This window comes from Phodopus roborovskii, unplaced genomic scaffold (genome assembly GCF_943737965.1).
Source record: "Phodopus roborovskii unplaced genomic scaffold, PHOROB, whole genome shotgun sequence".
In the NCBI taxonomy this organism is placed as follows: Eukaryota; Metazoa; Chordata; class Mammalia; order Rodentia; family Cricetidae; genus Phodopus; species Phodopus roborovskii.
Genome location: NW_026126546.1, coordinates 5,345,313 through 5,360,454, shown reverse-complemented (window position 1 = coordinate 5,360,454; position 15,142 = coordinate 5,345,313). Strand labels below are relative to the sequence as shown.

The 15,142-nt window shown below is 45.5% G+C and overlaps 1 protein-coding gene across 1 annotated transcript in view; it reads right to left on the bottom strand.

Annotated features, from left to right (window-relative positions):
- The window catches only part of Stk32b (serine/threonine kinase 32B), a 225,708-nt gene that overhangs the window by 108,807 nt on the left and 101,759 nt on the right, over positions 1-15,142 (bottom strand). The gene's annotated exons all lie outside the window — the stretch shown is intronic.

Here is a 15,142-nt window from a genome sequence, read left to right as displayed (position 1 = left end):
TGACAGATAGACAAAGAGCTAAGCTCTGCTTGCCTGCATGTTTATAGTATGGTGGTGATATACTTCAGCTGGGAGAGTATGGCTGGTGACATGCTTGTCAGAGCAGTAGAGGGATAGTTCGATGGCTACTCTTTGGAGTCCCCTCTTTCATGTATCAAACTCCCTTCAACTGATCACTAGTCCTGGGTGCCTGAATTTGGAGTCTCTCTCCATATTTTACGATGGAACTTTTCTGTCAATTACGTTTACACTTGGCTAAGAGGAGCAGCACCCAGCTTCAAAGGTGTGAGATGAAGCATTTGCCAATTCTACGTGGCTCTCAGAAGCCACCGAACACAGTGTAGGTCCCAGGAAGGTCACATCTTCTCTTTGAGCTTTGTGTCTGCAACTCTGTCACAGACAGGAAGCTGTAAGATCAAAAATGACCTCCAGAGCCCATGTCCTACAGTCTCCTTCCGCTGATACAGAATGATAGAGAATCAGATCAACAGTACGTGCATGCTGCCAGCAGCACAAGACTCCTGGAGATGACCGCAAGCCACTGTTTAGATTAAGAATAACCTCTTAGAGCATCTTTGAGAAAATGTCTTGATTATGTTAATAGATATTGGAAGACACGTCTTAACTGTGGCTGGAGCAGTTCCCTATACTGAATAGCCCAGACTGTACAAAATATTAATTCACTGTTTTCTGGTCTTGACTGTGGTGGTGAAGGGACCAGTTCACCCAAGACCCTGTTGCTGTAGTTCCCTGTCGTGATGCACTATAACCTGTAACTGTGGGATAAATAAATCCTTTCACTTTCAAGCTACCTGAGAAAGACCTTCAGCCTCTCTAAAACCCCTCACACTCCAAGGACTGAGCTGGCTGTGAATCTCTGGGGTGAGGTTGAGAGGACTCTTAGTGAAGACCTGACAGCCCAGCTCTAATACTGGTGTCCTCCTCAGCCCACAGCCACATTAACTTCACAGAAACAGACGCAGGCATTCTCCTCTTTATGGTGCTGGAAGCAAGTGGTTTCCACAGCAGAAGTCTTGGCTTGTGGCGCTGTCTGCAGCATCTTCAGAGTGCTGAGGGAGTACCCCACATGTAAACATGGAAGGCTTCAGTGACTCATCTGAGCTAAGAAAACAAAGGGTTGCCTCCCATCAGCTGAAGTTAGAGGGAATCCATGCAGGCCAGCCCAGTGGGCAAAATAATGCTGCATGGAAGACTGGAACATTAATTTGAACCATGTAGAGAGATGTGGTATTAGTTCAAGCTGTACCCCCTTGAAAATGGGTAATGAGGCTGGAAAACCTTCTGTGACAGCAACAATTATGATAACAAATCTCTTAATTATCTCTAATACACAGATACTTTATACAAATGAAAAGCAGTGCTTTCTTCTGTCTGCTTATGAAATATATCACAACCTTTGATGCTCAGGTCATCTAAATTGCCATCCACCAGAGACCATGGGCTAGGAGGCAGGCGGCTGAATTCTGGTTTGGAAATTTTATTCTGTCAAAACATTGTTGGCCCTTGCCCTCAAGGAACTCAGAAGCTGACAGACATATCACAGAAGAGACCTAGTCATTTTAAGCCAAGTGACAAGTGACATGATATCCTGTGATATTAAGAGTTCAGAAGATGTGGTGGCTCGCGGCTAGAGCTAGTTTCAAAGGAGAGGGTGTGTGTGTAAGAGGATCCTTGAAGATGAGAACATGGAGAATGAGGAGAAAGAGGAGGAGGAGTCAGGCATCCACAGCAGAGGCCTCGGCATCTCTGTGCTGTAGGATTCAGTGGCAGATCCATCCGGGGGAACCTGGATGCTTATTCTGTGTCTCACACAAGCTCAGAGCTGGGTGGCTATAAATGATGAAGAACAAGGCAAGAACTGTGGTGAGACAAGTCACTCTGGAGACTCTGGAACTTTGATGGCCCCATGGTGGATGCGACTGCAATTTGAGAGAAAAAGACAGTGACACCCCGTGGTCCCAGGACTTTCCTTCAGGGTTCCTGGGCCCATGGCAGCATCTCGGAAAGGAGCTGGCAGGAGCACATGTTTTAAAGAGAACGAGGGAGCGCTGAGACCCACAGATGAGGCAGCCAGAGGAGAGGAAAGGAAAACACAGAAAAAGGGTAAGGCCACAGGACTGCTGGCAGTTTATACCTGCGCTACACTTACATCGCCCCTTTTCAGGGAAGAGGGAGGCTCAGGACAGTGGGAACCCAGGCTTCATGTTGAATAAGCAGCGGAGTTGGGACCCAGGCCAAGGTCAGTGTGACTCTGAGTTTTGTGGTGGCTTGGCTGAGGCTGTGGGTCTCACTTGGCCTTCTTACACCTGTGACTCCAGCACAGGCCTGGGGGAGAGGTAGTAACTGAGCTGTGCATGACCCTCAGTTGAAAGCAGGGTGAGACAGCCTCCCAGAGCCACGGTCTCGTGCACTGATGTGTGCGCCAAACACAGCAGCTGCTCGAAAGCCTTGCATTTTGGAGGCGTGTGTTTGGCAGCAAAGATTTTCCACCAGATATTTTGTTAGTTGTGTGACTCTCGGCTGGCTCAGTGCTGGGGCATCAGATTAGCCCTCATCTGCCACTTGACATTCTGGATTTAATCTTACTTTACAAAGGGGTTTCTCATGCTGCTCTGAAAGACAGCATGGTCGTCTGAACAGAAGGAGGGAGTGTTTTCTACTGATTAGAGAGGCTCCCATTTCCCCTCTGGCTGTTTCCTCTCCCCACTCACCTCTGGCTCTGACAGTTGTCCCAATTGTGGGCTTTTTGTTCAAGAGTCTAAAAGCAGGCAATGCAGTTTTCCTGCCCAGTGCTGCCTGCTTCTGGTCCATGAGTCATTGGACATGACTCTGTGAAACAAAGAAATCCTAATGACCCTCCAAGGCCCCTCAGCTTGTGTCCTGCGACATGTCTATCTCCATCAGTAGCAGAGCCAGCAAACACTCAGTACATGGAACCATAGAAACCATGCCTGCTGTCTGAGCCCACTCCTCTTACATGGACATAGGATGACAGTATGTCCATCGGAACAGCAGCATGCCATCCCTGAGAAGGCTTCAATAAGAAAGAAACATCAACGGCATGAATCAACCCAGAGAGGGTGATCTCTGAAGCAGGACACAGAGACAATATTGAAACAGATTAAGAGATAAGGGTGCAGAATCTGGTATGCCTAGCCTCAAAGTTGGTCCTCTCATTTAGAAAGTGTGCTTCCCTTAATTTCTCTCTCTCCCATTCCATCAAATGGAGCACATGTGTGATACCTAGTGTAAAGAATTGTATTAAAAACTAGGTGCAAACTATAAATAAAAAACCCACAGTGGACATTGCCTCATATCCATCAAGGTGGCTGATGTAGTATGCAAGCATGCGTGTGCGCTCACATGAGCTCACACACACACATTCGTGCATGTGCAAGTGTGAAGAAGCCAGGAGATTTAGGAACTTCTGGTCAAATGGTGGTGGTACAATGGGAAACCGTGGGTGACCCTCCTAACAAACTACCATACCATCCAGCAGCCCTACCTCTGGGAATGTATCCAATAGAACTCAAGTCAGGGTGGTATGTGGGTGTCACAATCACACAGCAATCCTCATAGCAGCCAAGAAGGGGAGGGCCAGAGAAGTAGATGTCCATGCAGTAGAAGATTATTCACTCTTAAAAAAGAAACAATTCTGTCGCATGCTGCCACACGGATGACCCCCCAAGGACATTGTGCTCGGTGAAGCAAACCAGTCACAAAGGACAAATTAGGATTTGGCAAACTGAGTAACCAACAAGAGATCTTGTCTCAAGGTGGAAAGGTAAGAGGCAACACCTGAGGTTGTCCTTTGACCTCCACACACCTTCCATGGCATGTGTGCATGTGTGTGATAACACACACAGAAAGAGGGGCGAGCAGGGGTAGGAAAAAGAAGGGGAGAGGAGATGTTTTCAAATCCCCTTTGCTGGCACCACTAGTCACCTAAGTTACTCCCCCGATGCCCCATCCCTTGGGGTGGGAGCATTAGCTCACCATGGTATAATGCTCTTGCAAAGGCCAGATTTCAGAGCTCAGTGCCTATGTTGACTGAATCACAATTGCCTGTAACTCTAGTTCCAAGGGGATGTGACATTCTCTTCTGGTCTCTGTGGGTGCCTACATGCATGTGCACAGATCCACGTATAAACGCATACACAGAGACATACACAGATGTCCGTGGACATGCGAACACACACACACACACGCAAAACAAAAATAAGTGTTATAAAAAAAAGAATTGCATATGTTAACTTTTTAAAAGCAATGGTAAATAATAAATTTAAAGTATAGGGCTGAAGAGATGGCTCAGTCGTTAAAAACACTGACTGCTCTTACAGAGGAGCTGGGTTCAAATCCAGCCATGGCAGTTAACAACTATCTGTAAGTATAATTCCAGGGGTTCTGACATCTTCACACAGGCATGAATGCAGACAAAACACCAACTCATATAAAATAAAATAAAATCTTGTAATAAATAACTATAAATTGGCCAAGGTACAAAAAAAGCAAAATTCAATGTCATAACACACTTGAAATACCAATGCTTCCTCATCCAGAAAAGAGATAAAAAGTGGATGGGGGAATCCTATCAATCCAGAAAAATCTTAACATTATAGTATTTCTAAACCCACCAAGGAACAGCCAACATGCAAAGACATGAGATCAATTCCAGAAGTGATAGACATTCCTAAAGGAGACAAAAACCAAAGCTGTGCTAAGACCCCTGGAGGAGGAGATCCTCCGTGGATGCAGCAGAGGGGAGCTAGCACAAATAGACAGACATAGCAGCCTTTTGTGAGCTGGTGAAAGTAAACAAGAATTTCAAGTCCATCATCAGCCTGATGGGGCAGCACCTGCAGTTCTTCCCAGGGGGTCTGGTTCTGTCAAATGCTCAGAGGTCAGGTGGGAGGTAATCATTCAGGAGGCATAGAACCTTCCCAACATCATTATACTCACAAGTAAAAAGCAGGTTGTAGGTCCAGGGAGCAGAGAAGGAGAGGGAGAGGGAGGAAAGGAGGAAGAGAGGGAGGGAGGGAGGGAGGGAGAGAGAGAGAGAGAGAGAGAGAGAGAGAGAGAGAGAGAGAGAGAGAGAGAGAGAGACTCAGCTTCTTGGAATTTACAGGATGTGAACTAGGCAAGAGAACTAACTACACAAAGTCCTGTGAGATTTGGGGTGTAGAGCTGTCCCCGGTATAAAAGACCCAAGCTGGAGATACCACCCTCCAATAATCCAGGTTGTAGAGCAAAGAAGGAGCTCTCCCATGGCCCAGGAGCTTAGAAACTCAGATTACCCAGCAGAAAGAACTTTCAGAACCAACAGCATGCTATCTCCACCCTCAGGAGGAAGGCATTCTGACCCCACACTCTGACTCAGACTGGCCCTGTCATAAAGTGGGGCTATTGGAATTCACAATGACCTGTTAAGTGCTCCTTGAGACTCCATAGAGAAGGGCTCCAGGGTGCCAATCAGGGCAAACTGCAAGAAGGAGCTGTTGATGTACTGAACAGTCATGTGCTCACAGCACACCCCATCTTCACGTCCGAGAGTGCTCTGACAAAAGCAGCCTAAGGAGAAAGGATGTATTCTTCTGACCTTCAAGGGTACAGTCCATTGTGGTGAAGAGGTCAAGACAGCAAGAGCTTGAAGCACTTGCTCACGTCACAGCCACAATCCGGAAGCAGAGAGGGGTGAACGATGCTGCCCAGCTTCCTTCTCTATCCATATAGTTCGGGTCCCAGCTGGGGAGTGGTGCTGCCCAAAGTGAGACCCCCCACACTCAGTTAATGCAACCAAGACACCCACAGACATGTTCAGAGGCATCTCCTGAGCCATTCCAGATGCTGACAAGTGGGTAACACTAACCATCACAATCCCTGTAACATGTGCAATCATTACACGGTTTTTAATGTTTTTAGTACTTCCCTAAGTGTTTTAGCCTACAGTGGGGGAACTCAGGTGATTCCATTCCAAAAAGAATATTCTGTCCTCTTGGGCTGGAGGAGGGTCAGATGTTCTTGATCTTTAACTAGAAATTGGTAGACACTACTTACCCACTTATTTTCTTCTGGAGAGAAGAGCCTTGGTGTCTTTACCAAACTATAATTTTTAAATAAAAGTAATAATATATCTGCAGCAAGGCTAAGACCCAAGCCAGGAAGGAGCCAGGTTAATTCAGTCTCTGGACTGCAGTGACAGGACACAGAAGTGAGCAAGCCGTTTCAGGACATAAATATTACTTTGTATCTATTATTCATTGACACAGGTTTTCCAGACAATGGAATTAGAATGCACAGAAAATGAGAATATCCATTACAGAGGATGGAGTCAGCATGCACACAAACATTACTGAAGTCAGATTTTCATAGAGACGAGTGCAACTGTGAGAACTGTGCTCTGCCGTGACAAAGTTCAAATGAATAAAGAGGGAGAACTCATCATCAGATGACAGTGGATTTCGGTGTATGAAGCCTGCATGCTACAATACTGGGCAGGTTTGAAGAGTAGACTTGTGGACCTGCCTGTGTTTGCGACAATCACTTTGTTTTAGAAGTAGGAGCTGCTCAAGCATAATGCTGAAATGTACCTTGTGCAAAAATGAAAATAATGAGGTTCCAAAGACAAGAAAATGTGTATTATCTGTGTGTGTGAGATGTCTGTGTATACTGCACACGCACATACATAAACACACACAGGTGCAATTTAACCCTGGTGTGAGCAACGGCTGACTTCTTACTAAGGACAATGAAACCCAGAGGACAGCAGAGCCAAGTTCTAGCATACTGAAAGAAAAAACAATCAACACTGTCCTCAGTAAAACATCATTCACAAGAAAGAGAAGGTTCAAACATTCCCAAAGGAAACACAGACAATTATCCCCAGCAGATCTGCAGAAGATACTGAAATGCTCAGCTAACAGAGAGCTGAGGGAAATGACATCAAATGCCGGGCTAGGCCTACAGTGAGGAATGAAGACCTTGCATGCTCACACAGCAGCCAGTCGAAGGAATGCATCTTCGAAAGTTCATCCCTGGGGCTGACGACAGTCTGTAACCTAAGCATGAAGGCTGCTACCCTGTGTTTACAATACTTAAAATAACATGGCATAAACATGGTGCAATGCACACAGGGCATGCTTGAGAAGATTAACAGCACCATCTGAGATAGAGGGAAAACAGAAACATCAACGCCTTCCCCAGCAAAAGATGGAGAACCATGTCGATATCTTTACACACAACACAATCTTCTCATAGTAATAGCAAAAAAAAAAAAAAAAAAAAAAAAAAAAATAGATTCTACAGTACTTGTGTGGATATAGCTCAAAATACAAGCTAACAGCAAAGCAAGTAGCCAGGGATTCCTGTCTGTGATGTCATGCTCGTGTCATGTAAAGACACACACGCATGCCCCAGCATGCTTATGCTGTGTGAGTATCCATGTGCAAAATTGCAAGGCCACTGTGCAGACAGGAAGGGTTGGTGCTTATGTTTTATGCTGTATTCATTCCATTATCCCATACGAACAGTGGGAGGCACACATGTGCGTGTCCTATGTTGAGCCTGGCCTAGAATAATTACACGTTCCTTATAGAGTTTGTTTTAAATTTAAGCCAGAGAATGAAGCCAAAAGCACACAGCACAGTAAGAACTTAATAAACACATGTTGTTTTGGTAATTAAAATAACAAATTAGGAGTTTCCAGACCAAAAAAAAAAAATCTCTGCAATTTGTGTTTTTAAAGGGAAAATGTAGAGGAGTATCAATGAGACTATTGACTACTACTAGAGACATGAGGTGTTTTGTGGCTAAGGAAAAGTTTCCCTTCATGCTTCCTCCTGCCTATGGTGACAAATGGACTTTTCTGGGTCTCACTATGTCAATAAAGCGGCATCCTCACTGACATCACTCACTTCAGACTTAGCTCATTCTGCAAATAAATGGCAAAAATAGTGTATGGCTAAGAGGGAGCCAGATCTCTTGCCAACCACTTTCCTGTGGAAGACAGAAATCTGTTGGTGGCCTGACAGCCTATGCTTATGACCTCCAGACACAGTGAGGCCTTTTTCTGGGCAGCATTGTAAACAATGCTTTCTTAACACAAGAAGGCCGTCTCCCTAAAACAGGCCTCCATGTTTAGTTTTAGCTGTATTCATTCCACCAAGTCCCTCCCCCCCACCCTCCACCCCTCCGTCTACCGCTCCACCCCTCTCTCCCTTGTTCAAAGCATTTTCCCAGAAGGAGACTCACTTCAAGTCATTTCATTATCCAGTCATGGAGGATGCCTTTAGTGGCTGTAACAAGAGCGGTGGATGTTGCAAAGTTCTGGGATGGAGGAAGCTCAGGGTGGAATGGGTGTACAGGGACTGTATTGGGGTACTGGGGGGGTCAGGCAAAGGGAATAATTCGAGAGAGGGCCTTGCAGAGGATGTGGGGGGCTTAGGGGTTCTTGGAAGAGGGAGTGGCAGGGATGAGGCATGTGGGTATGACATATGCAGTGCTCTTGGAATAGGACACACAGTCCATATTCCCTACACACAGTTAGAGAGTAAAACTAGAGGTCAGGAATCAAATGCTGATCTTCAGTCCTTCTAGAACAAAACTTCTGTCGCTCATTACAGCTATGCAAAGAAAGGTTCTGAGCAACAACCACTCATTTTGGTCATTTATCAATTGTAGGGCCCTGCACAGGGCCTGCATGGACCCCCGAGGCACCTTGAGAAAGCCTGAGCTATGGGCTGGAACATTCTGCAGCTTTAGCTGGAACATCTGGCCCCGGAGTTGTTACTGGTACTCTGCCTGATTTGCTAACACGCATCTGCTGGGGAGGAGCTAAGCCCGAGAGCTCCTACTCTTGACCCTTGATTGTTTTCTCCTGTGCTGTCAGTGTATAAGCCCGCTCCTTCCCCTCAATAAACGGCATTCAGCGACATTTGGCATTCGGCTTTCCACTTTCCAGAATTCCTGTTGTACGAATGACCCCCTGTCTTGTCTTTTATTTAAATCTCTAGACCTTCGCCTGATTAGTGGAACATTAACTATTATCTTAATTGTGCAAATCCGTAGCTTTATACAGTGCATAATGACGAGACCCAGGTAGCTAAGATTTTCATCACCTTCAAACATTGATGCACATGTATATGTGATCCCAAGCACATGTGTATGTTTATAATATGGGTATACATGTGAATGGGGGTGCCTGTGTGACAGAGGGTGTGTAGGCCAGAGATCAACCTTGAGTATTATTTTCAGCTACCATTTACCTTGTTTCCTTGTTTTTGAAACAGGTTCTCTAACTGGGACCTAGAGTTCCCTGATTAGACTAGGTTGCTCGGCTGAGGGCCATCATGTCAGAGGAACCCACCTTTCTCTGCCTCCATAGCTCTAGAACTGCAAACATTCAGCACTATGTCTGATTTCTGCGTGGGTCCTGGGGGGCTCATACTCAGATCCTCATGCTTGCACAGCAAACAAGTAACTGAGTTTTTGTGGCATCCCGTTTGTTCTAATTGTTGTGGCAAGTGCAATGAAACCATTGTTGTTTTCATCAGGTCACACGGTCATGGTACATGAAGGTATCAGGAAACCAAACTCTCATTTCAAACACACCTATGGCGTGAAGCCAAGTGTAGAGTCCCTGTGGTGCACTGCATGCCCAGTTCTACCATTCCTCTTCTATTCCACTGATCCAAGGTAATGCTGAGGATATTAGTCAGAGTGAACAAAGAAGTGTCATCGGGCCTTTGGCAAAAAACCCCATCTAAGTCCATCCTTTCCACACTCCTGGAAGTGGAGGTATCCAATGCACCACTGGCAGCCATATGAGCAGTCACCATGGGAACAACCCTCTGATGTAACTGTGTCTCTGGAAGTAACATGGACTGTGAAAACCTCCCCAGCTCCCATGTGCACACAGTACCTAATGGCCATCATTCTCAGTAAGCCTCAGACTTGTCTCTCACACCTCTCTCTCTCTCCATCTCAGCATAACCTTTCTCTCAATGTATCCTGCTGTCTTCATATTTCTGATCAAGCCTCTGAGAAAACATCTGTCAGTTCTTCTGCTTCCCCAACAATTAAATCCAGCTGGGCCTGGGGACCTCGTTTAAGGAGCCAGTTCATTTTTATTACTCTCCTGAGTGAGAACGCGTCACATGATGGGTGGAGTAGAAGCAGGGTGTTAATAACGGACACCTGCAGTGTTTTCCTTGCTCACAAAGCAACTTCACTTGCTGGTCCTCACTTGAGGTTCCAGCTGTCAGTCACAGTACCCCCTCCCAAGACAGGAGGGAACTGCCTGAACCAGGCTGGCCAACCTCATATTACTATCCTTCCTCACATCCCATCCCAAGGGGATGCAGGGATAGACACATGCCCAAGGCCAGACAGACAACATGTTTTCCAGTGTTGTAGACATAGCCTCATTCTGCTGGACCTCAGCTTCCTCAATGGCTAGTTCTACAAGGTTCCAGGTGATTTCTTTTCCAAATTCACCAGAGAGTTTCCTGTGCTGCACATTCAGTGAGAAACAGTTCAAAGAAGGGCCAGTGTTGGGACAGCTGCTTTGACAAGCTGTCTGACTGCATCTATTCATACTCAACAGACACACACAGACACACAGCGGCTCATACATGCCATATCTGTATTTACACCACCAACACTATGAGTATTTATACCCAAAGCCTTGCACCTGACTGCCTCTAGCAGGGCTCATGGTACCTGCCTCAAATCATAGATGACTTGATGGCCTATACAATTGATAAACACATTGTGACATATTATCGCTGGAGGACACTACATAGAAATGAGAGGTAGCAATGTACAGATGTCTACAACAGAGGAACCTCACAAAATGAGCCAGACACAGTGATTCATCATAGTGCTCGGAGCGTGTGTGCTACAGCCACACAAAGCAGACGTAGGCATAATGGACCTATACCATATACAGCTAAGGGAGAAGCCACCTTGGGGGACATGGCTGAATGATGCTCTGCCGGTGGCCTGGGTTCTGGTCTTTTTCTTTCACACATGTGGGTGCACTGGGCTTTGTAAATACCCTCAGGTTGGATATTTATAATAGGTGCCCTTTTAACGGGTACAGGGTAGCTTTTTTAAAGGTAATTTTGCAACCAAATAACAAAATATGTTCTTTACCCCAAGGAGAGGTGTTGCTAGGTCTCAGTGGATCTGACAGTGCCAGAAGGGGGCTGTGACACTTGGAAGGGTGAGATGCTAGAACAAGGACCAGAAGGCACACCACTGTTCAGGGGAATGAGCTGTGTGAATGAGGGCTTTCCCAAGTTGCCCCGGGGAGCACTGCTCTGTCCACCATGGCAGCACAGATGCCCTTCCTCCGACAAGATGCCACACACCTGCCTCCACCCCGTAGTCACCCCGAGCTGTGTTATCTTCAACTTCATTTCCCTGGAGCGGAATCCTGATTCCAACCCCTGCTGCCAAGTCACCATTATCCCCCTGTGCTTTGAAGAGCTGGTTTGTGGCAAGAGCAAGACCTCTGTCCCTACTGCCACCAAAAGGCCATCTTCTCTCCTGGCTTTCTGGCTGCCTCTCTGCCCTGCCCTGTTTGAAGCCTTGCTTTGAGGAGAAGTGGCAAACCAGACCCTACAGTATTGACTGTGTTAAGTACTTGAAATGCTGCTGGAGAGAAAAGTCCACACTGAACATTATATTTAGCAGGCAGGACTGGAGTAGACTGTGCTGGGAAAACTCCTTCAAGGACAAATTATCTACCCAGAGAAGTAATCAACTCAGATGGCTTTAAATTAGGACACCACCTTTTCAAGGATGGCCCTGGTTTTAATGTTTGGCTAGAGGAAGCCTGCTCATCTGAAATTCACAGGGACCAAGTTGCTGGGCTGAGTGTAGTGCGCTCTCCAGGCTCATGATATAGAGACCTCTGCCATTCTAGGCGCTGCTTACAGTGGACTCTTGAGACATTCCCATAGCGATGGGTGGGTATGCCATTATCATTCCCAATCAGCAAGTAGGAGCAAAAGCCCTAGGCTGCATACTTGTAAACGATGGCACTCTTGATCACTACACTGTTGCCTGTCCGTGCAGCGCGCTGAGGTTTCTGTACAGCACCACATGACAGCAGGCAGTACACTCCCCATTTCACATGTGACAAGACTAAACTTGGCTGAGATGGAATGTCTTACCCAAGTGACCCCTAGTAAGGGGTGAGGGCAAGTCTGCTTCATCACTGAATCCACGGAGCACTCCAGGAGCAGAGAATCCCAACTGATTTAATTTCACAGCTATCTCAAGTGTAAAGTTTCCCTACATGGGGCTTTAGTTCTAGAAAGTTCGCATGAAAAAAATTAAATAATAATAATAATAAACTAACAACAACAACAACAAAAACTTTTTTTGTCACCTCTTTTAAATATGTGGTGTGAACCATTCTTTTGGATAAACCTGGAGGTTATTTCTGAAGTTTTTCAGACTCCAAGGAGTTAAGGATTCTGGGAAAGTTTATCCACACAAAAATAGTTCCAAACTCAACTTGGATCTGTACTTTTTGTGTCCCTGGATAGGAAACACAAGGATGAGAATGTACAGGTATGAGACCTCTGTTTCACGTGGACTACTGAGGTTCCAAGGCCAGAGTCATTTGAACGTGCTTTGAAAAATATAGGATGAAGCCTGTAATTACAAAATAACTAGCCTATTTACAAGACAGATGCAAGAGTAATGAGATTTAAGTCCACAGGATGCTTGGTCAGCACTAGTCAGTGACACATACTCAATGGTCCCCTTCTGTGTAGTAGGTAACTATGCCGCAGAACAGAGCAGTGACCAAGAGAGACATCTTCCCTTCCTCTGAGAGCCTCTGTGATCTCTCTCGGAGCTGGTCTATAAAGAGGTGCCACTGGAAGCAAAGGCTACCATTTTACAGAGTTCAGCCTGTGCTCCAGGAAAGGTGCAATGTGAACTTTGTGTCTCATAGCTCATTTCAGACACGGTCATTAGTATACCCATTTTACAAAAGAGAAAACATGACAGAACTTTTAACTCATTCCAATTAGAATTTATGCAAAAGAAATCTTTGAGGACACTAATAAAAAGCCCTGTATGTCATTAAACCTTAAATTAATTACTGAAATAACTCAATGAAGTGAATTTTAGATAATCAGGCTCCCTTTGAACTTATTTTATGGGCTACAATTAGAATTGCTCAGGGAAGGCTCTGTGGCCAATACTAAATTGTGGAAATGGTTCAGGGCATACCTTTTTAGAACTGGTGAGGGCAGAGATGTGGCCCTATTCCTCCCAACCACATCTCAAGCAATGAGTATAGGCCACACAGGAAAGTCACACGGTTGAATGAATGTCCACTGCCTTCGTGATGGGAAGGCTTCCCCCATATATCTTCGTCTCCTCTCTCAACTCTTTGGTCTCAGCGTATAATTCTTCTAATCCATGATACCTTTCCTGTCCCCAACTTCCCACATAGATAGTGATAACTCTCTTCTACTTTTCAGAGATATGTTTCTTAAGAGCTTTGCTTACAAGAGTCTCTCTGCTTCCTCCCTAACCATCAGTTCTCAAGCCCTAACTCCTCTGTTCCCTCTCTCCTGTCCACCACTGATCCATGCAGAATTGCTCCTTCAAAGGTCAAGTCCATGCATTCATTGGCCATTGACATTTACCAAGTGTCTACTGTATGATAGGCAGGCAGGCAGGCAGGCAGGCAGGCAGGCAGAGCACTGGGCAGACATGTATAGACTTCCCCTCTGAGGGCACCAGAAAGACAGTCATGAAAAAAGAGTAGTGAGTGAGTGTCTAGAAGCAGCAGGTGAGTACCTACAAGGAGGACATAAAGTCAAGCGAGAGTGATATCTACTGGTCATCACTCTGGCAGGGGACACCAGGCACTCTGCACAGCCTTACAAGGAACCAGGAGGACATTACTTGCTGCCTTGTTTCGTTATTTCTGTAACTTTCACCACAAGTTCCATTCCTATGGACTCTAACCTATTTGCTGGCATTCCCCACCCATGACCTTGGCATCAAACATTTTTTTTTCCTACACCTCCATCTCTACCATCCAATGAATTTCTTTCTAGTCTTTTCCTATAGCACTGGGGCTCCCAAGACTCCTGTCTTTCCCTAGGTTCACTGGCCCTCTGCAATGATGGCAGCTGCACATCTAGAAAAGATGCCCAATGCCACCACCTGTTCTGACAAAGTCACACAGGCCCATGTGCATAGATCTTCAGCCCACAGTGAGAGCTAGGGGAGACCAGTATTCAGTTGGGGACCTTTGGAAGATCTCATCACCTCTTTAGGCTTTGCACAGGTTGGAACTGCTTTCATAATACTTGGGTTTCATTTGTTAAAATAGCATCATTTCTTAAAGGTAGGGTGGGGTTCTCTAAAGGCTACATATGACACATGACATGTATGGGATGATGATGGAATGATGCCTCCATATCCTGGGGTCTTCTGGGGTTTTCTAGGATAGTGAGCCTGAGTATAAACACATTGATTTTCAAACATTTTCTGAGTTTACTCTCAACATCTCTTTCAAACTCTTGCTTAGACCTCTAGTTGTTTCTGCTTGGTGCCTGAGATCTCATTATTATCAATGAACACCTGGACTTCAGGCTCTCCTTGCATTCACTCAGATACAAAAAGCAGCATCAGCCTTCCATCCTGTCTGTGGTGTAAGAAAATGATTTCCAGGTAGCAAAATTATAAATTATAAAATCTTTCCTAAGTCAACTAACGTTTAATAATCTGCTAACATGTTGCAGCATTGAGCGCAAATGTCACCTTCACAATAAAGACACATTTGACCTCTTCAGGCCAATGTAATATTATCAGCCATTGCCACAGATGTGGGACTTCTTGCCAATCATCACAAAACCCAGAAGCTCATAGACAGCTAGTTCCTGTCCTATTGACCATTGTCTTCCTAGTATTATTGCATCTTGGTTCCTGGCACAAAGTCAAAAACAGATGGGTGGAAGATGGGTCCATGGATGGATGTTTGCATAGATGGATGCATTCATAGATGAATGGATGGACGCATAAATGAATAGGAGGATAGAAGGATATGTGGATGGATACATGGATGGATGCATGGAAGCAGAATGAT